The following is a 21,570-nucleotide window of genomic DNA, read 5'->3' on the forward strand; positions in this document are numbered from 1 at the left end:
CAGTCGGAAGTCTTTTCGGTTCTCGGTTAGCTTTTGCACTCCAATTAAAAAAAAAATAGTTCCGTGTTTTTTTTTTGTATTGGTTGTTTTGTTCGAGGTCCTGAACTTTCAGTTGGAATTGAGGTCACCGTGTACGGTGGAGGTGAAAACCAGTGTGGGTAGGATTGTATAGAGAACAATGGATGACCTTGTGACGTTGGTGGTCGATGGTTAGAGTGTGGGTATATAAGACTTCGAGGAAATAAACGCAGTAACTGAGTTTGAGACGTTCTTTTCCCCTGTCTTTCTTCTTCGACTCCGTTTCCTTGCTTTTACCACAGTCTCGGGTTTTCTACATTATGATCAACATCCAGCAGCTCGCCTGCGCACTCACAGTTTTGTCTTTCAGGTGTTCCCGTTCCGGCGTGGTCTAGTGGCTAGGATACCTGGCTTTCACCCAGGAGGCCCGGGTTCGATTCCAGGCGTCGGAAGGGCGGGTCTCATTGTGTAACGGTTAGCACTCTGGACTCTGAATCCAGCAATCCGAGTTCAAATCTCGGTGAGACCTCTTTTTTAAACTCCTCGCGTATTTGGTCCCGCTGCCGATAAAAGGCCCGCTTCTTTTAAATATTCCCGATCCGGCGTGGTCTAGTGGCTAGGATACCTAATTCCACTTCCGGCTTTCGAGCGCATCGGACGTGTAATCGATGAGCTCCCCCGGAGGTGTGATTTTTTGCGACCGTTTCGAACGGCGTCACGTGCTTCTCACTGAGCTACTGAAAGAGCTCTTTCATGCGTAGTAATGAAGCAGGTCGACTGTATGTCGGAAGTTTGCTGCCGATTTTCCTTCAATACATGCACTCCCTGCTTGAAGTCGGGCAGCACCACGCATAGGCCACATTCGCGCCTCGTAAAGAAACCGTACGAGTGCGTATTCAGCTCGAAGTACGCACTTTGTGCTTGACGTTTGAGCGAGCGATGTCTTCAGCCGCGAGAAGGGACGACGACTCGGCGGCGTCTTCGTGCAATCGGCTTGCTGGTCGGGCGTGTCGTACGGAACGAATATAAGTTCTTTTGATCGGTCCAAAATTTCTCTTTCGAAGAAAGAAAAAGTGAAAGCCGTTTACAACTCCCTGTAACGCCGAATTAGAGCGCAGCTCTTGAGGAGGAGGAGGAGGGAAGGGTACTGGGGGGGTCAAGTGACCTAGGGGGGTCACGTGACGATGCCGATGACGTCATCAGTAACGATGACGATGCGGATACCGATGACGTCATTAGTGATGATGACAATGACGATGCGGATGCCGGTGACGTCATCAGTGACGTCACTGATGACGTCATCAGCGATGATGACGATGCGGATACCGGTGACGTCATCAGTGATGATGACGATGTGGATGCCGGTGACGTCATCAGTGACGTCACTGATAACGTCATCAGTGGTGATGTCAATGCGGTTGCCGGTGACGTCACTGATGTCGTCATCAGCGATGATGACGATGCGGATGCCGGTGACGTCATCAGTGACGATGCGGATGCCGGTGACGTCATCAGTGACGTCATTGATGACGTCATCAGCGATGATGACGATGCGGATGCCGGTGACGTCATCAGTGATGATGACGATGCGGATGCCGGTGACGTCATCAGTGACGTCACTGATGACGTCATCAGTGATGATGACAATGACGATGCGGATGCCGGTGAGGTCATCAGTGATGATGACGATGCGGATGCCGGTGACGTTATCAGTGACGTCACTGATGACGTCATCGGGGGTCACGTGACCGCGGGGGTCACGCGACTTGGGGTGTCATGTGACCTTGGGGGTCACGTGACCCTGGGGAAGGGGTCACGTGACCTTGGGGTGACCTTGGGGAGTCACGTGACCCCCGATGACCCTTGGGGAGGGGTCACGTGACCTTGGGGTGACCTTGGGATGACCTTGGGGGTCAAGTGACCTTGGGATGACCTTGGTTACGCCGACGGCGACGCCGCTCAAGCCGGGAACGGGCCCCTAAGAGCTGCGCTCTAAAAATTCGCCGGTACCGTGAACGACGATTCTGAAGTATATAGGTCCCATGCCCGTCGTCCGCTGCCATCCGCTAGTCCCACGATATGCGAAACGACGCCATGGTGAGAATTGTGCAGTGAACGCACAGAATGCTTCCGGTTGTCCGTGCAACCTTTTTTTTTCAATCATCGTATTGGCAGCTTTTTGGAAGCCACAAAAATGGGATTCATATTTTTTATATTTTTAATATTGACTGTGTGCCTTCAATGACCCACGGATTTGATTAAATTTGGTGGTCACGTCGAAACCTTAGAAAATGGCCCGTTACCACGGAAAAGAGAGTGAGCGCGACTCAAACCGGCCAGTTCTCGATCGGAGGTTTTCGGGCTGAAAGAAACCGAATTTCGAGCCGCAAATTCTGTTTTAGGTAGTTGGGTTCTCATACGTTACGTACAACTAAAAACCTCGCCGAGCATAAATATCCTGTCAGTGTTCCTTTAATATCGCCCCCCCCCCCCTCGCGGGCCTCCCACCACTGTTCCCAACTCAAGGATCCCGATCGGCATCTCCATGTACGCGGACGACTTATGCATCTGGGTCTCTGGCTTCCGGCATCCCACCTTAAGGGTCATAATGCAATCTGCCATAAACGATATCCAGGCCTTCCTGGAGGGTCAAGGTCTTTCGATTTCCGGCCACAAGGCTGCAGCCATGGTCTTCCCTGGAAGGAATCGCCGGTTGCTGGAAATCAAGCTCTAACTGGACTCCCAACCCGTGCGCCTTGTAGCAAAGCACCGCTTTTTCGGAATTACTCTTAAGAATTGCTGCAAGAGGCATCACCATGTAAGGGCTGTCACGGCTTGCACCATCTCTTCCCGGAACTCTGTGCATCGGATTAGAGGGCAGAACTGGGGCAACTCTCCCCGATCCATGCTGACCCTTCACTCTTCTTTGGTGGTGAGCCGATTTATGTACAGCTTACCCTACACGGACCTACTTCCCAGTCAGGCCGAAAAGCTCGAACGGCTGCACCGTGCGGGCCTACGAACTTCGTTAGGCGTCCCCAGAAGCGCAAAAAATGAGAGGGTCTACGAGGACGCCCGGTCGCTTCCTTTGCACCTCCAAGCCTCCCAACGCCTTTTGCTACGGATTCTTCGTGTAGGAGAGACCCACACTGGGCCAGGCCCTGATCAAGAGGCTAGGACCCACACTCGGTCCAAGCTCAGCCGCACCACCCAGACCTTTGTCGCACTTGGATGGGAACACCCCCAGATATCCAATCCCCACGGCACGACTCTATGGCACATTACCTACCCCCTTGTTGGGCTCCGTGGTGGGCGGTGCACCCGGGCACTGAATCTCCTCCCATCTCTCATGGGTTCCAAAGCTAAACCTCCCTCTGATCGGGCCCTGAAAAGGGTCCGCACCGAAGTCCCTCTGAAAGAAACGACCTCATCTCCCCCTACATTCCCCAAATTTTTGGTTATTCACTCTGAAGACGATACACCACTGTCCAAGATGTCCCCCTTTCTTGTTGCGAAAGTGCTAGAAAGTGTGGTCGGAAAGAACTTCAAAGCCAAAAAGATGCAATCAGGTGACCTTCTCGTAGAAATTGAATCCAGACAGCAGAGTACAGCACTCCTTGCTTTGGATTCTGTGTCTGATCATAAAGTGACTGTGTCACCCCATCGTACACTTAATACTATTCAGGGCGTTATCTCCGAAGATGACCTGATTGAGGCCTCTGACACTGAGATACTTGAAGGGCTCTCTGAACAAGGAGTTGTAGCTGCGAGGCGCATCTCCATGCGTCGGGACGGTCAAGAGCGAAAAACTAAACACATAGTGTTAACCTTTGAATCTACCACACTTCCCGAGGCTGTTAAGGCTGGCTACCTCCACTGCAGGGTTAGGCCCTATGTGCCTAATCCTCGAAGATGTTTTAAATGCCAGAGGTTTGGCCACGGCTCTCAGAGCTGCCGTGGTAAGGCCACTTGTGCCAAGTGTGGGAAAAATGACCATTCTGCTGACTCCTGCTCCAACGAAGCCCATTGTGTCAACTGTAGTGATCCCCACCCAGCGTATTCTCGCTCATGCAAGACATGGAAAGAAGAGAAAGAAGTGCTTAACTTGAAGGTCAAAGAAAACCTCTCTTACCCGGAAGCGCGCCGTCGCTTTGCGTTCTTGCGCAAAGGTGGCTATGCGCAGGTGGTGCAGCGGGGACCTGCACCACTGAAGGTTGCAGTGGCAACCCAGACGTCCTTTCTGGACTATGGGAAGCCACGGCAGTCCCCCACGCCCCAGCTGAAGATTCAGCTTCCGGGGCATGCAATCTCGGCTGGACGGTCTTCGGACCCTCCCAGCCAGAGTGCGAACCCTCGCACTCCAACAGGGCAACAGCCTGTATCTTCTCGGGCTGTTTCCCAAACCCAGGATGGGTCGGTGGCTGCCGCAACCGTCCCTCCTCTGCGGTCTCCTTCCAGGGAGAAGGGTCGACACTCTCGCCCACACTCCCTGGAGAGAGCATCATCGAGGGAGCGGCATGGCTCTCGTGCCGCACCTACAGCGCCTAAGGGACAGGAACGGGTGGACTTTTTCGACGCTTCGCCCAGCACCTCCTCTGCCCCTTTGGCTGGGTCTGGTCGCGGGCGGCGCATGGCGCCCCGTTCCCCCAACCCGAAGAAACCTGCAGAAAAAGGCTTGCCTCAGGAAACTGAGGCCATGGATGAGTGTGAAGTCTCCACTCCTGCGTCTGACCAAGACGACATGGAGTGGCAGACTACTAAGAGTAAGCACAAGAGCAAAAAACCGGTGATCCCACCAACGTGATGTTGTACATTCTTTATTGCCCTGCGCGGCAGAATTGACATTTTTACTTTTACTTGTACCTTACTACTTTTACTGATTTACTAATTTTTAACTTAGTTTTAGATTAATGGCTAAATTTACTTTTATGCAGTGGAATTGCCGCGGCCTTTTAAGGAATATTGACGATGTTAACTTTTTTATGGACAGCCTCCGTCCTATAGCTCTCTCTTTACAAGAGACGCACCTTAATGATCATCATGTGTCTATTTTACGTCGTCACCAAGTTTTTAGAAAAGATCGTTCCACATCAAACTCATCTGGTGGAGTAGCAGTAATCGTCCAAAGTGGAGTTGCTTGTTCTCAGATTCCTCTTTCTACACCTTTAGAGGCTGTAGCTGTGCGTCTCCTCTTGGACCGCTTCATCACCATTGTTTCCATCTATATTCCACCAAATGTTCCACTGCATATTCATGATCTTCATGATTTAATTACTCAGCTTCCTCACCCCTTTTTACTTTTAGGAGATTTTAATGCCCACCATCCCTTGTGGGGTGGCACACGCCAGGACTCGCGTGGTGGGGTCATTGAACGGTTTTTACTGTCATCTAGTCTCTGTCTTTTGAACAGCAAAGAGCCTACCTTTTTTAGCGCAGCTCACAACTCATTTACATCCATTGATCTTTCCATTTCATCTCCATCCTTGGTGTCTTGTTTCACATGGAGCGTTTTAAATAATCCTTTTGGAAGCAACCACTTTCCGGTTGCTCTGAAAAGCGTGAAATCGATTCCCAGTCTTATGAAACGGACTCCACGTTGGAAGCTAGAAAAAGCAGACTGGGCTCTTTTTAGCCAAAAATCCAAGCTTGTTCCCTCAATGTTCTCTTCATTAACTCATGACGATGCCACAGCCTACATCACAGAGCATATAATTGGTGCTGCTTTTTGCTCCATCCCTCAAACTTCTTCGAACATCCCCAAGAAATGTAAGCCATGGTGGAATGAGGAATGTTCCACCACAAAGAATAACCAAGATAAGGCTTGGGGTGTCTTTCGTAGATACCCGACATCTGTGAACTTAATGGTATTCAAGAGACGCAGAGCTTGTGCCCGCTGGACTCGGAAGCAGGCTAAAGGAAAATCTTGGCGAGGTTACTTGTCCTCCATCAGCAGCTATGTTCCAGCAAAGGAAGTGTGGGACCGACTTCACAAGGTCGAGGGGAAATACCGCTGTTTTACAATTCCCCTTTTTCCGTCTTCTGGAGCCTCATTGCTAGACCAGGCTAACGTGTTGGGCACTCACTTCGCTGCTGTTTCAAGCTCCGCACATTACTCTCCAGCATTCCTGAAGCGTAAGGCAGGCATGGAAAAGACGAGGCTCTGCTTCACAGGGGGAGCGTCTGCACCTTACAATCAGCCATTTACAATGGTTGAGCTTGAAGTAGCTTTGAACTCCCGCAAGAATTCTGCCCCCGGTCCCGATAGAATTCACTATGACATGATCCGGCACTTATCTAGAGAGTCACTTAGTGCCCTTCTCACATACTTCAATGGCCTGTGGTGTGATGCCTACTTCCCTGTTGAATGGAAGCGGGCTGAAGTTATACCGCTGTTGAAACCTGGCAAGGACCCCTCCCTTCCTGCAAGTTACAGACCAATAGCATTGTCAAGTTGTCTGGGGAAAACCTTTGAAAGATTAATTAACAGACGTCTTATTTATTTTCTTGAGCAACATAAAATCTTGGATATTAATCAGTGTGGCTGTCGTCCTGAGCGCTCTACAACAGACCACTTGGTGCGGCTGGAGACCTTTGTGCGGGAGGCATTTGTCAACAGGCAGCATTGTGTATCTGTTTTCTTTGATTTAGACAAGGCCTATGACACCACTTGGAAGTATGGCATTTTGCACGACCTTTTTATGTACGGAATACGGGGTAGAATGCTTCAGTGTATAAAGAGCTTTTTGTGTAAACGCACTTTTCGAGTTCGGTTGGGAACAACTTTATCAGACTGGTTTGTTCAAGAGAACGGTGTTCCTCAGGGTGGAGTCCTAAGCGTCACACTCTTTGCAATAAAGATTAATTCTCTTAGTAAAGTCATTCCTCCTTCGGTATCTTACTCGCTATATGTCGATGACATTCAGATATCTGTAGCGTCATGTAATATGTCTAGCTGTGAGCGGCAGCTACAACTGGCCATAAATAAAATGTCTACATGGGCTGATCAGAATGGTTTTAGGTTCTGTCCGGAGAAAACTGTTTGTGTTCCTTTTTCTTTAAGGCGTGGCCTCTGTTTAGATCCGACACTTCTGTTAAATGGAAACAACATTGCTGTCAAAACGGAGCACAAGTTTCTTGGAGTTACTTTCGACCGTAAACTTACCTTTGTTTCGCATCTCAAACAGCTCAAGCAAAAAACTCTGCAGGCATCGAACATACTCAAAGTTCTTTCGCACAAGTCGTGGGGCTCGGATAGAAAATGTCTCCTACGTCTATATTCTTCTCTTATTCGATCCCGCCTTGATTATGGCTCAATTGTTTACGCCTCTGCGAGACCGTCTGCTTTAAAAATGCTCGATCCGGTACATCACCTTGGGCTGCGTTTGGCATCTGGTGCTTTTCGCACCTCCCCTGTGGTTAGCTTGTATGTTGACTGTCATGAAATGTCGCTTGAAAAAAGGCGACAGATGCTTAGCCTCACCTACGCTTACAAAATTTTGTCAGACCCCAGCTCTCCCACTTATAGTTGTATTCAAAACTCTAGGTTTTCTCGCCTCTTTAACAATAAGCCAACTGTTGTGCGGCCTTTGAGTCTTCGTGTCGAGAGTCTTCGCTCCTCCCTCAATCTGACTCGTGATTTTAACCTTTTGGATAGTTCACACCATACTGCCCCATGGAATGTCAAACCCATTTTTTGTGAATGGTGCTTCACAAAATTCAGGAAGCAAAGAGTCTCTCCTTTAATTTTACAGCAGGAATTCTTTGCATTGGAGGAAAAATACAAAAATTATAATCATTTTTATACTGATGGTGCAAAGTCGTCAACGTTTGTTGGTGCAGCTGTATACTCTTCTCGTTTTTCCAAAGTCGCTCGTCTGAACACTCTTGCCAGTATTTTTACTGCCGAGCTATACGGGGTCATGATGGCACTTGACTATATTATTCAGAGTAAAACAAAGAAAGCCATCATCTTTGTAGATTCCCAGAGTGTTGTTAGGGCTGTGTGTTCTGTTCTATCAACAAAGAATCGGCTGACCCTAACTGTGCGTGTTAAGGTGCAGCAGGGCCTACAGGATGGGCACGATATTAGGTTTTGCTGGATTCCTAGCCATGTGGGCATTGCTGGCAACGAGGCTGCAGATAAACTGGCCGTCTCTTCGCAAAATCTCCCAGTGTCACATGCACGCATCCCCCACCAAGACTTAAAAATGCCTACAAGACTTGCAGTCTTGCGATCGTGGCAGTCTGAATGGGATTCAGAGGTGAACAATAAGCTTCACACCATCAAGCCAGACCTTGGTATTTGGGAAACATCTTTTGACAAAAATAGATTCCACGAAGTCCTCTTATGCCGCCTGAGAATCGGCCACACCTACCTCACTCATAGCCACCTACTTACTGGTGGAGAACCTCCATCCTGTGAGCGCTGCGGTGAACCTTTGTCCGTTCTTCATATTTTATTTCTTTGTCCTGGTCTTCAGCAGCAGCACAAATTATTTTTTCCTGATCTTTTCAAATATTGCATTCCATTTCACCCTGCCTTGTTACTTGGTAAGCGTCCGCTGCTTTCATTCAAATCTCTTTTTAATTTTCTTGAAAATACTGGATTTTTAAACAAATTATAGAAGTATTTCCCCACAGTTTAGTTCAACTGACCCCTTTTTATTGATTCACCTTGTTTGGCGCAGTATGGCCATTGTTGCTCTTGCGCCATTAAAACCGTAAACAACAACAACCCACGGCACGACACGCCTTTGGAAGGCAGGTATGCATTTAGCAGAATTCCTATCCGGCGTTCGCAAGAACGCCAACACGCCCCCTCTGGTTCTTGAGGCAGCTGCCAAAGAACGACTGGCAGCAAGGTACCCACGGCATCTACACATATACACGGACGGTTCGGCGGACCGAATTGGCAAAGCAGCACGGCAGCCTTTCACATCCCGGACTCACAAAAAGACTGGAGTGCCCGCACTAGCCATGTGGTGTCGTCCACGACCGCCGAACTTCTGGCAATCAAGGAAGCCCTGGCTGCGACGAAGTTCTTGCCTCCACAATTAATCGTTCCTTTGACGGACTCCCGCGGAGGAATTCAGCGTATATGCAAGCCTGGCCCATGCCCCACTGCCACCGAGGTGAGACGTGTAGCCCGCCAGCTTGAAGAACATGGACACTCCATCTCGTTCCAGTGGGTACCGTTCCCTGTGGGCCTCCGCGGAAATGAGATCGTGGACCGCATAGCCTCACGTGCTCACGACCTCTCTCCTACGCACGGGGCGCCTCCTTATCCTAGACGCTACCAGCAAGCCGTCCAGGCTTTCTTCTTTGACCTCTCCCCTAAAGCGCGATCCAAACCAACGCTTCTTTTTGCGCCTGTAGGTCGTGCGGCTGCGGATGTGACGCATTTTGTGGCGTTTTTGCTGTTTCCGGGCGCGCTTTCTGAGTCAGAACCGTGCGCTTTGGTTTGGACGGGCGAAACTTCGGGCGAGCGCGCACGCGCGCACGCAGGCACGAGCGCACAAGCAAAGTGCAACTGCGACAGACTGGCCGGCCAGACGGCGAGAGAAAGAGAGAGGGAGAGAGATCGCGTTGTCATGTTGGAAAAGAATAAAAGGGGGGGGGGGGGGGAGAAGGCAGCCAGACGGCGAGAAACGCGGAGCCGGAACTAGCTTGCCCTCCACCGATTGGCCGGGACACAGGAGCGCCCTACTACGTCACCGCGCTTTTTTGTGCGCGTTGAGAAAGAAGTTGAAATCAACCAACTTTCTTGTGCGCGCCCGGAAGGAGCGAAGAAGCGGCGCGACGTCACGAAAATACGTCACATCCGCAGCCGCACGACCTACGGGCGCAAAAAGAAGCGTTGGTTTGGATCGCGCTTAAGGCGGCTCAAAGCGGCCACCTTGCCTGACTCAAGAGTTAAAACGACCCGACGCTACGCTGCTCTTCCATCTTAGAACATGGAGCGCATATACAAAAGGGCTCCTCCACCGGTTTGGACGCATAGACACTCCTCTGTCAGCAATGTGCGGTCACCAAGGACGAGGCTTATGTATTCTGGGGTTGCCCTCCGCACGATGAAGCGCGGAGAACGTTTCTTTCCGCCCTATCCTCACACCACATCTGACCAACGACAGCATCGGACTTAGTTTACCCTTAAGGTCCCAGGCATAGAAGACGGATCATACAGTCCCTCCTACTGGGTTTCCTATGAGAAGCCGGCCTAGCAAAGCAGCTATGACGCCACCCCCCGCCCCTCCCTCATCCTCCCCTAAATCTCTCTTTTCCCCCCTCCCCTAGCCCAGGGCGGAAAAACGCTCGCACTTTTGGCAAAGCTTACCCTGCCCCCCCCCCCCCCCACATCACGACACCCCGCTCGACCGGGCGGTAGCTCAGCGCCTTACCGCGGCGTGAATGAGCAAATCAGCAAGACTACGCGAGCGTGGCAGAAGGCGAACGCCTGATCTGGCTGATTTGCTGTTTCACACCGCGATAAGGCGCAGATCTACCGGCCGGTTGGTGTTCGCGCGATATTGTTAAAAAATCTGAAGGCTTTACCTCATGGGCAAGCTGCCAACAAACTGGGCATTAGCGGACGAAAAGCGACACATGCTACGTAATCCTCCAACATGCGGTCCCGAACATGCGGTCGACCTAGTTCACCTGTTCTGGGACTGCAAAGGCCTTGAGGTAACGAGGAAGAAGCACCTAGAGGACGGGGTGACATCCATGGAGGGCTGGGTCTTTCCCCCAGCCCTCCAGATAAGCAATATCAAACTCTACGCACGCTTCTGGATTATATCCACGAAGCTGGCATAGAAGTACATATATAATTCCCTTCCCTCATACCGCGAGTCCAGGCCGCGATGCCATTGATTCATTCCCCTCCCCCTCTCCCTTAAAGCGGTTTAAATAAACGTTTTATACGCTCCGTGCGTGAACTATAGGGGGCGCTTTGAAAAACGCGCGTAGCGCCGCTAGCGGAGGAGCTGGCGTTCGACAGTGAGGCGCGTTCAGCAGCCTGCGGCGCCTTTTCGCATGCCAAGCTGTGGCGGCGGAAGCGCACACGGACGAAACTTTTGTTTTTTGAGCCGATACGTTGAGGGTGACGTTGCATGAGTGCTGGGGCAGAAGGGCCATTTAGCTGTTCTCCACTTCTTATACACCAACTCATGTTTGCAAACAAACCGGAGCGCCCGGAGCGCCGCTAGCGGACGCCACCCGCGCCGCGCATGCTCGATGGGGTGTGGGCAAGAAGCTCGCCGTCGCCCATAAACAAACCATTGAAATGCAACTTGAAAGGATGGAAGCTTGGGCGAGTTGGTGAACCATACTTGACGGTGACAGCGCAGGAAAAATCAATCTCACACCAGACACTCAGGAAGAGTGTCTGGTGCTTGTCTTCCTGAGTGTCTGGTGTGAGATTGATTTTTCCTGCGCTGTCACCGTCAAGCATTGAAATGCGATGTTGTCGGCGTCGGTGTGAGTCCCCGCGCTCTTTTTGGCGTTGGAATTGTTGATTCTACGTCCTCCTAACGATGTCTGACTACTTGAGCGGCGTCAGCGAAATTACCGAGGCTCGTTACACCGCAAAACTTCGCGTGAATCATCTGACATGCGGCGATTCATTCCGCATGGACGCCGCAGAATGTACGCGAAAGCCTGATTCACATGATGAGATTTCGCTCGCAATTTTCAGTAGCGACGTCGCTCGGACTGCAAAAGCGTGAAGCGTAGCTGAGATGTCGACGTCGATTCTGAAAATCGCAAGCAGAATCTAACCAAGTGAATCAGGCATAACAAGTCGGTAATGGCCACTGGTAACAACACTGTTAGAAAATTCCATCAATCTACGTGGAAAAACCGAATAGAACATGTCCCGTTTTCTGGAAATGCACACAATGTGCTGTTTAGGCAATAAGTATGAGCTTATGCGTATAAATAAAAAAAGCCTTACAAGACTACAGTTTATAGTCGGTTCAACTGGTATAAGCGAATTGAACGCGCCCAAAAGTGCCGGATATTTAGCAATTTTTATGGAACTCTATCAGACCGCGGAAGTACAGTGCCCGTGAGCCGTGTTACGCCGCGCGCAGGAAGACATCTCTCACCCGCGCATGCGCAAGCCACTGCCGGCCGGCGTGGGCCCGCGAGCTGCGGAGTGCTGCTGCCCGTTCGGAAGGCGAGTTCGACGTTGTTATCGCGTCGTCAGAGGCGTTTAGCGGTGCGTAGGCGGCTTTGTTTTCCAAGGTACGTATACGTTAAGTTGTTCCTAACGCAGTGTTATTTTACTATCTCTAAGGGTGTCGTATATTCCAAGTTCGGGATGCCCAGCGTGTAGCGCCTTGTCTTCCCAGCTGCATAAAGCTAGGCCTTTTATAGTTCCTGATTCGGGGCGGCATACTGCCCGACCCTACTTAGTATTGATGGTATGCTGCGCTGCGTAGTTACGCGGAAAAAAACTGGAGAAATAAAGTTAATGCAGAAGGACAGACAAAAACATGCATGAATTGGCGCAGACTAACAACTGTTTAATTTCTTTCTCTTTTTTCTCCCCCGACCCGTATTCCCGAAATTGCGGCTAAGAAAACGAATGGTTGATGTCTTGAATTTGTTGGCTTCTGAACTGGATGATGTTTGCTGTAGCTGCCTCTTTGATATACGAACTGGATGGTGTGTTTTTGTAGCGTTTACCTGGAGCCTGATGTTTGCTCCGACAAGTTTGGTATCTTATTGAGTAGATCTATTTCTTCTTGTCACAAAGCTAGTGATGGCTCACTGACGCACGCTCCGTGTCTACCCGAGGCCATGTGAAAGGCCTCGAATATTTCACGCTTTGTTCTGTCCTTTGATCTGGCCAAGATGGAAGTAGTGTCAAGGACAGCTTTGCAGTTGCATTTTGAACAATGCGCTGCAAGGTTGCCAGGTGCTTGCAGTTGTCCGCATGCATTGTTGTGCTCGCTGTCCCACGGCAGCCATCTTGAACAAGGCGTTAGTTCAACCAATAGATGGCGACACGCACCCGTGGGGTGGCCGAAACATTGGTTCACAGTGGGATGGCTCGAGCACCATCACGTTCCCCTCGTGGCCTTGCTCGCGCCGCTGCCAGCTGTGCTCAGCTAGCTCAAGTAGCGTGGCCCAGCAAACGGATGTATGCGGAGATGCGGTTGGGCGGTTGTAACGGGCTCGTGGGAAAATAAGCGCCAAAAAAACACGGACAAAGAGTAGATTGACAACGACAGCGCCCTGTGTCGTTGTCAATCTACTCTTTGTCCGTGTTTTTTTGGCGCTTATTTTCCCACGATGTACCAACTGGCCCATCTAAGCATTTTATTGTAACGGGCTTTCGCAACAAATCTTACCAAGAAGGAATCAAATGTTGATTGACGTGTCAATATTCTATCAATGAAAATTTCCTCTGCAGGAATGCACGCTCAGTAGACTCAATCTTCCAAGACACCAGTGGAAGCGGACGGGAAGTCGCGATTTACGGTGCTTACCTCACGATTTTAACGACGACCAAAAAAAACGTCACGAAATATTGTGTTTCACGGGGTCCGGAAGATGTCGTAAAGGTTGTTACATTATAGTTCCCAGAAAACAAACGCCGTTTCAATATTTTCGGAGGTACCGACACACATAATGTTGTAAGTACAGCTTAGGAGGAATATGATAAAAACCATCAGAAGAAATGGGAAGACGTTTATTTGCAATGAAGACGCTATGAATGAACGGCGTTTAGCGACGGCAAGTTATGAGCGTTCGGGAATTTATAAGTTCACGTGATTGCTAACTATAGACATGCGTTTTTGTCGGGAGATGGTGTCGCGGTGATGACCTGATATCGGACGACTCGTGGCAGACGAACAAGCAAGTTTTTTCTCAGAGAATGGTAAGTGTCCAGTGTCAAGCACAACACTTGGCTACCGACGTTGTCGACGTTTCGAACACATACCGCTTTCGACAAAAGTCCTGGCACCTGGGCTAACTTTCTGGAAAGACTCGAAGTCTTCCTTGAGTCCAACGCCATCATGAACAGTAACTGAAAACGATCCACTATTCAATCGGTGGGCGGCGAAACGTATCCGCATCTGCGGAGTCATGGACGATGCGTACTCTAAGTGGCTGGAAGTTTACACGATGCCTGCCACGACGTCCAAACACGTCATTGGCGTTCTACGGTCTCTTGTACCTACTTTTGCACTACCGAAAATACTTTTCTTTGATAACACGCCAAATTTTGCTTCAAACAAAATAAACAAGTTTTTGAATAAACAAAACGGCATCAGGCATCACATTAGTGCACCATACCATCCTGCAACTAACGGGCATGCAGAACAGATGGTGTGCGAAACAAAACAAAAAGCCCTTTTGAAGCTTACGAAAGAAGCAGTTCAGTGATGTATCGCCAGGTTGTTGTTCCAGCAGCACGCGACGGTCTCATCTTACACGGTAAAAACACCCGCCGAAGCAATATTCAGCGGACGAAGAGCCACACCCCTCGATCTCATGATACCATGGCTTACGAACGAAGATCGAGAGATTCCCAGATCGGGAGTAATTGCAGTTTATTCGGTCGGACAACTCGTCTACGTAAGGAATTTCAGCGGAAGTCGGGCCTTCCATGTAAAACTTGAGTAGAAAAGGCTCTATGTTGGTTGACCAGAAGGTGTCATCTCTCTGAATACGTTGGATATCAATGCCCATGAGTGTAAATATAACTGCATGGTGCATGGTCTAGCGCACACCAGCTCCGAGCACTTGGAGCGAAAGCTCGCGCTGCAGAAGCCACCTCGCCCCTGCCCGTTTCGATCTGGAAGAGCAGCGTACCGGCGTGCGGTCGTGTATATCACTACTGCGTGGTGCACGTTAAAGACCCCAGGTTTACGGTTGTACCGCACTGGCTAAATTGCTCATCTACAGCTGAGAGTCAGACGCCCACTAAGGCGGACTAACTTCCGGCTGTATAAACATACACACAACAATTTGCAATTAGACGCATAATAACAAAGAGCACAGCGTGCCGCCTCTTTTTTTTTTTTTTTTGGATGCCTCTTTTTAAACCAGCGCAAGCTCGCGCGTTCTCTCTTTTGAGACGGTTAGAACGGTCGCACATAAAACCCGCGTTTCTCCTACCCGGCCGCTTCCTCCTCTCATTATGTGTAGTTGGTTATAACTAAATAAGCTATAATAATAGTGTATTATTCATATTTACTTTCAGTTTCAGTCAGGGAGAAGGAGTTTTGCGGGAACTAGAGCAAATAAATGAGCTGCGCTTGGAGTATCGGCACTCTCTTCCCCCTCATCAAATCAAATCAAATAAAATCAAATCAAATCAAAGTTTATTTAACATCACCAAGTACAAAGTACTAAACAAATGATGCAAGGAGCTCTGACAAAAAGCCGCAAGGGCGCGGCTTGACTGGGTCTGAGCCCCCTCTGCATATGCATAGTCCCATTGCAGTGTAAAAACAGTGTTGTGAACGCCGCCATTTTGGTGATTGTGCAGAGCAGGCGCAACTGCCGATCGTCATGATTTAAAAGTGAGACATCCTCAGCATTAGGAAGCTCATGTAATGTTGCTTTGCTTTGTCGTAAACTGTTTCAAGTGGAGGACGGAAAAGCGTTTCTTGTGATTTCAGATAAAGCTTCAAATAACTGGCAACCATGATTTTTAGCCACAATATGGCCAAGTGTCGCTACTCTAAAGCGTAGCTTATTTAATGACTCTATTCATGCTCTTGGTCAAGAGGCTTGTATAACCTGGAGGGGCCATGACGTAAGCCCCGTGGGTTCCACAAGCCACTACCATTTGACACCGGCCTCTTCCTCATTGTTCCCACTTGTGCCAGTAATACCCTTGTTACACGGGTGCATTTAACTGCAGTTACGCTAAGCCACAGTTAGCGCACAATACTGGCCGACAACATTCTCCGACTATGCAGTCAAAGCTATGGGCGAACGTGCGCTAGAGCATCTTGAGCACACATCGAAGCAGTGCACGAGCGCTCTCCACTTCTACTAAAATATTAAGGTGGGCTAGTTGGATATGCATTTTCGAAATAAATAGCGCGAAGGTCAAGAACAAACTGACGGTACAAGCGCTAGTGCTATAGCGCTTGTACCGTCAGTTTGTTCTTGACCTTCGCGCTATTTATTTCGAAAAAGCTCTCCACTTCTTCTGAAATAGCTGTCCGAGAGTATAGTGCGGTAACTGTGGTGCCACGTAACAGCAGTTAAAGCTGAGTTAACCACGGTTAAGGGTGCTGGTGTAACAGGGGTATAAATTAGCTACGGTTCAGAGTAACGACACTTGGCCATATTGTGGCTTAAAATCATGGTTGCCAGTTACCTGAAGCTTTATCTAAAATCAAAGGAAACTCTTTTCCGTACTCCACAAATGTTTAAACAACCCGCGACAGAGCATTGTAATATTGCATAAGCTTCCTAGCACCGCATCTAATGCTGAGGAAGTCGTACTTTTGGATCATGACGATCGGCAGTTGCGTTTGCTCTGAACAAGACCCAAAATGGCGGCGCCCAAAACAATTTTGGGGAACGGAATGCCGATACTTTAAAGCTCATTTAGTGACTCTAGACATGAAGTGAACTGGGGTGTATTATTTTCCTCTTCGTCTTTATCGTTCATTGATTTCAATCATATCGAATAATGAACACATTATATCACGCTACACGTGTGTAATTATTTGTCTTAGATTTATTAATCGGACCCAGTACTTAAACCATTCATTTATCGATAGTAAATCTTCCAATATATTTTTTAAATGTGAAGGTAAAAATACACCGAGATTGATGATGATACAGACGCCAACGCCGCCCTCGGAAAGTTTTTGAACCCTAGATATCAGCAGTTTGTCTGCCATCCGCCAGGTAGCGCAACAAAACACCCAAACAGTTTTTAATTGTTTTTAAAATTATCTAAGCTCTACACCTATTAAGAAACCAACGCAAGATCATTGTGAAAATTTAATACATCGCAATGTATATCTATTACTAACAATACTGCTATTGGATGCCAATAAATTTGTTTGATCTCCAAAAAAGATATGCATCAAAAACAGGTAAGTTTGAAGGGCTCCTGGAGCGTTATGACTTTGAAAATGAAAAAAAGCCATCGTCCACCTCTTGGGCAACCATTGTAGCTCTAAATGTTATAAAATATTTTATCATAGCTTAATTATTTCCTCAGCGGCATTTGAAGTACCATGACTCGAAGCACAAAAAAGTGCTACGTTTGATATAAAATATCTAAACAAAAAAATTTTACACAATATAAAATTTCTTTTCTGCATATTACCAATTATAAGCACTATATCTGTAGCTAATTTCATTGCCCTAGCGCTTGTCGTTAAAAACATATTTGTGCTGAAAAATGTCAATTTTAGGGCAATATTTGGAGGGATGAAAAAAACAAAGTAGTGCAAATACCAAAAAAGTGTATCGTTACATTCTGCTCCGACATCATCTTAACAAAACTGCTATATTGGAAGAGTGCTATCTTTAATGGATCGTTCATAAAACATGAACTAGCGGAGCAAGTGAGGGTCCGCGCCGTCATATTCGCAACGCTACAAACGCGCATGGACAGTAAAAACCAACACATACATAATATCAAATGAAAGAGGATTGCATTGCCTTTCGAATGACATTAATCCCTCATAACAGTATTTAAAAGGGGTTGAGTAATGACCTGCCAAAAAGTACCTAAACTGCCACATTCAGTGGGACCGTGGCCTTAAGCCCGGTTCAGACACTTACGTTTGAGTGCGTTTGACTGCGTTGCGTCGAGAACCGAAAGTGAGTCACCGGCACATCTGTGCTTCGTATGAAGCGTGGAATCCAATTCAAGGAATCGTCTTGGCACGCGATTTAAGCAGCAGGGATGTCCTGGTTTCTCGTTGCCGCAACGGAGTCAAACGCAACTGTCTGAACCAGGCATTAGTCTCTCGTTAAGGCATCTCCCAGCCTGCCCCACGTAGAATCTTCCACACGACAGTGGTATTTTGTATACCGCACCTTCGACACATTGAACAAATTTGCTCCTGTGTTTCACTTGACACAGTGCCTTGCTGTTAGTCTCGTCCACTTCATTGTTGACCTCCCTGCATAATCCTTTGAGCCTGAAAGGGGTAGATAGTGACACTCTGACTTCGTACCTTGAGGCGATGTTTTTTATCCTCTTTTTTATCCACGAGTAGTAACTTCAGCGCACTGTTGCTCTTTTCACGCGCTCAAAGTCTTTCTAAAAATGACCGATTTAGGGGTTTTGGACGACGCTCAGCAAATTTCTAGTTGGAACCGTATGACTATTTTCAGTAATTAAAAAGTTAATTAACGAATTTTAATTAATTAGCCGACTTATCGCGAAGATTAACCACCCCCAAATGCCCCCTGGGCGTATAACTCACTCGCACAAATCGGATAAGTGTAGCTTTCATGTTTTTGTTTTTTTTTAAACAACACTGTAAGAAAAAAAAAACGCTCGGTGTAGCAGACGCATAACGATTCCTCAAACGTATTGCAGTATTCCCATGTAGATATTAAGGGTTTCATTCAGCTTGGTCACACTTTCGCTGAGGCATTGTCAATTACATTAAACAAAGTGTCTAACTTTCGGCAGTAATTCGGAAAGAAATATGTTTTGTAGAGCAGCATATTAGCGTTAGCATTTGTGTTTGTTTGGCACGTTCAACAGCAACCTGAAACATGTTGTACCATGTTTTTGTTGAAACTTCGAACTAAGAAAGGCAAAGGCCTGATGTTAACGTGCTGCTTTCTAGACACCCTTATTCACAATTCGCTTGAAAATATTCGTTGCTCACATTAATTGGATGTGCTGCAGTAACTGCGTGACCTGCTTGGGAGGACCGTTTCTATGTAAGCCATATTATTATGTTGCAATATAATGAAAGAATCAGTATGAATCTGGTATTCAGATACATTGTCACATAGAACCAATACTAGAACTTGTGCATCCTACGGAGCATGCAACTTATATTTTAATCCGCCTTAGTATCGATCGGCTTCAAATATATGAGTCCTTGTTCTGCAGGGGCACACGAATATACCTGTGACCGGGCTATGCTTATTAGAATAAGTAATATGAACCAAAAGACATGAATGTTCAGCATTCACAGAATATTCTGCTTAAGCACTTCAGGCAAGTGTTTTTGTAATATTGCATTTACTGGTACTGTGAATTCCTTTTTTTAACCGAAGTATCGTTGGGTACAACTTTACTAGACAGGCGAGCTGGTTAATAGGACATTCTACAAACCGAGATGGAGGCTTGGAAGACATACGTTTCAATTGAGACGGATGTGTTCGTCCTTCTTTGTAGCCTCCGTCTCGGGTTGTAGAATGTTTTAGCGTTGTGTGCTGACACAAGATCCGAAATGTGTCCAGTTATTACTGAGAACTGATGCCAGTAAGCTGAATCTTTTTTTTTTTTTTTGTGCGTACAATCACAATTCGTCTTCATGCAAGGATCAGACTTGGAGGCTCATGGTATGTGCACGGACTGTCCAAATTAAGGGCGTGTCTCGGCTTGAAAGTATACTATAGACGAGGTTTAGAACTTGTCCAGATTGGATTACTAACCGATAGAAAAGTTAAAGAAGGAGCCAGGAACTCCTTAGCTTCTGTTATACATCCTCCTCTAAGAAATCCCACCCATTATTTATGTTATCTTTTTTTTCAGGCGACTTGTGGCAATGAACCCGCAGGAGGGGTCCCGGCAGTCGTCAAGAAAAGTTGCTCTGGTGCATCTGAAGGCGCAGGGAGCCCTCCAAGAGTTCTCGAAGTTCCAAAAGAAGTGAAAAGAAACTTCGGTGCTTGTTTAGATTAATCTTTCTTTTCTATTGTTAATATTACAATTTGTTGTATAGGCCAAGATGGTTCTTTTCGAGATGTAGCATGTCAGCATAATTTTTGGTCACATTTTTTTAGGAGACTGCTCACTTTGATATTTTTTTATGGCTGAGCTGCCCCCCAAAATATTTGCGGCATGAACTGTGTTTTTTATTTTTTTATTGTGTATCTGCTCTAGTCATTTAAAAGAAAAATAAATGTAAATATTTTTGAAGCAGCAAACTGTTCAGTCTTCTTTGCAATGGGTCCGTTGCTATGGGTTGGAACCAAAAGGACCAAGCGTGAACTTAGTTTGATAACGATTTTTTTACAAATGTTTATCTGCCTTTATCCCCGTCACTACATGTACAATGCTCTCTAAACTTTACGTAGCATGTGAACACTTTCTCATGCCATTCCTGGCTTTCTATTGAGTATATATGTCCCAGATTCATTGTTCTGTTTTCAGGATAGTGCTCGCATTAGATACGACAGTTCAAATTTTCCATACGTACAAGTTTGGGGAACATTTGCGCATTGCAGGTAATTTTATGTTGCAAAGACGTGCATTAAGTTGCGCCTGCAAACTGCCACGACATCCCTGTTTTGCATGTCGCATATCAACTTTTTCAAGGAGGAGCTTGGCATGTGACATACAAAGCCCGGATGTACTCATGAATAGCGGCAGTAACATAAAATGGGGCGAGTGCTATCACAAACAAGACTGAACTTTTTCCGTACGTACAAGAGATGTAACCTGGGTCGTTTTGGACGCATTGGAACATGTAATGTACTTCGTAAAAATGGTACGTACTCTGGCATGGCTTGCAACAGAACATGTGCTGCTGTGTGCCACGATGGTACATTTCCTGTAGCATACAGTACTTGTTCCGTGATGATGGTGTATGGAACCTGTTGTGGCTGCCCATACAGCAACAACATGTCCCGTACTAAAGAAGTATGGAACATGTTCTGTAGTCCGGTAATACAGCACATGTTGTGGCAACAAGGTTAGCATGTATGTGTCCCATATTTTGACAGGAGTTTTTCTAACAGTGAATGATCAACATCTCCTTGTATCTTGGGGCTCGGCATCGACATGTCGTTCGCAAGCCGCTCACGTCGAATTCTTCTTCAGGTACTCCTTGTTGCCTCTCTGATCCACACCCGGCCCTACTCAAGCGTCGATTGCCAACCACCACCCAACAAAGTTGGGACAACGCCCCAACTGCAAGCCGACTGCCTGGCACCTTTCCCGCTGGATCTATCCGGTCTCGGAGGGACAGCCTGGCAACCTGCACTGCTGACACGTGACCACAGCCTACAAAACCAGCTCCGCGGCACTTCCGAGGCGGGGCTCGGCATCGACATGTCGTTCGCAAGCCGCTCGCGTCGAATTCTTCTTCAGGTACTCCTTGTTTCCTCTCTGATCCACACCCGGCCCTACTCAAGCGTCGATTGCCAACCACCACCCAACAAAGTTGGGACAACGCCCCAACTGCAAACCGACTGCCTGGCACCTTCCCCGCTGGATCTGTCCGGTCTCGGAGGGACAGCCTGGCAACCTGCACTGCTGACACGTGACCACAGCCTACAAAACCAGCTCCGCGGCACTTTCGAGGCGGGGCTCGGCATCGACATGTCGTTCGCAAGCCGCTCACGTCAAATTCTTCTTCAGGTTGGTCTGGT

General features: G+C 47.8%; 2 non-coding genes across 2 annotated transcripts; both read left to right on the top strand.

Annotated features, from left to right (window-relative positions):
* Positions 1–398: 398 nt before the first annotated feature.
* On the top strand, positions 399–470 carry Trnae-uuc. Its single transcript has one exon. It is a non-coding gene; the product is annotated as a tRNA-Glu (tRNA).
* Positions 471–475: 5 nt separating this feature from the next.
* Trnaq-cug lies at positions 476–547 on the top strand. Its single transcript has one exon. It is a non-coding gene; the product is annotated as a tRNA-Gln (tRNA).
* The last annotated feature ends 21,023 nt before the right edge of the window (positions 548–21,570 follow it).

The sequence above is a fragment of the Ixodes scapularis genome, unplaced genomic scaffold (genome assembly GCF_016920785.2).
Source record: "Ixodes scapularis isolate PalLabHiFi unplaced genomic scaffold, ASM1692078v2 PGA_scaffold1__304_contigs__length_218370807, whole genome shotgun sequence".
In the NCBI taxonomy this organism is placed as follows: Eukaryota; Metazoa; Arthropoda; class Arachnida; order Ixodida; family Ixodidae; genus Ixodes; species Ixodes scapularis.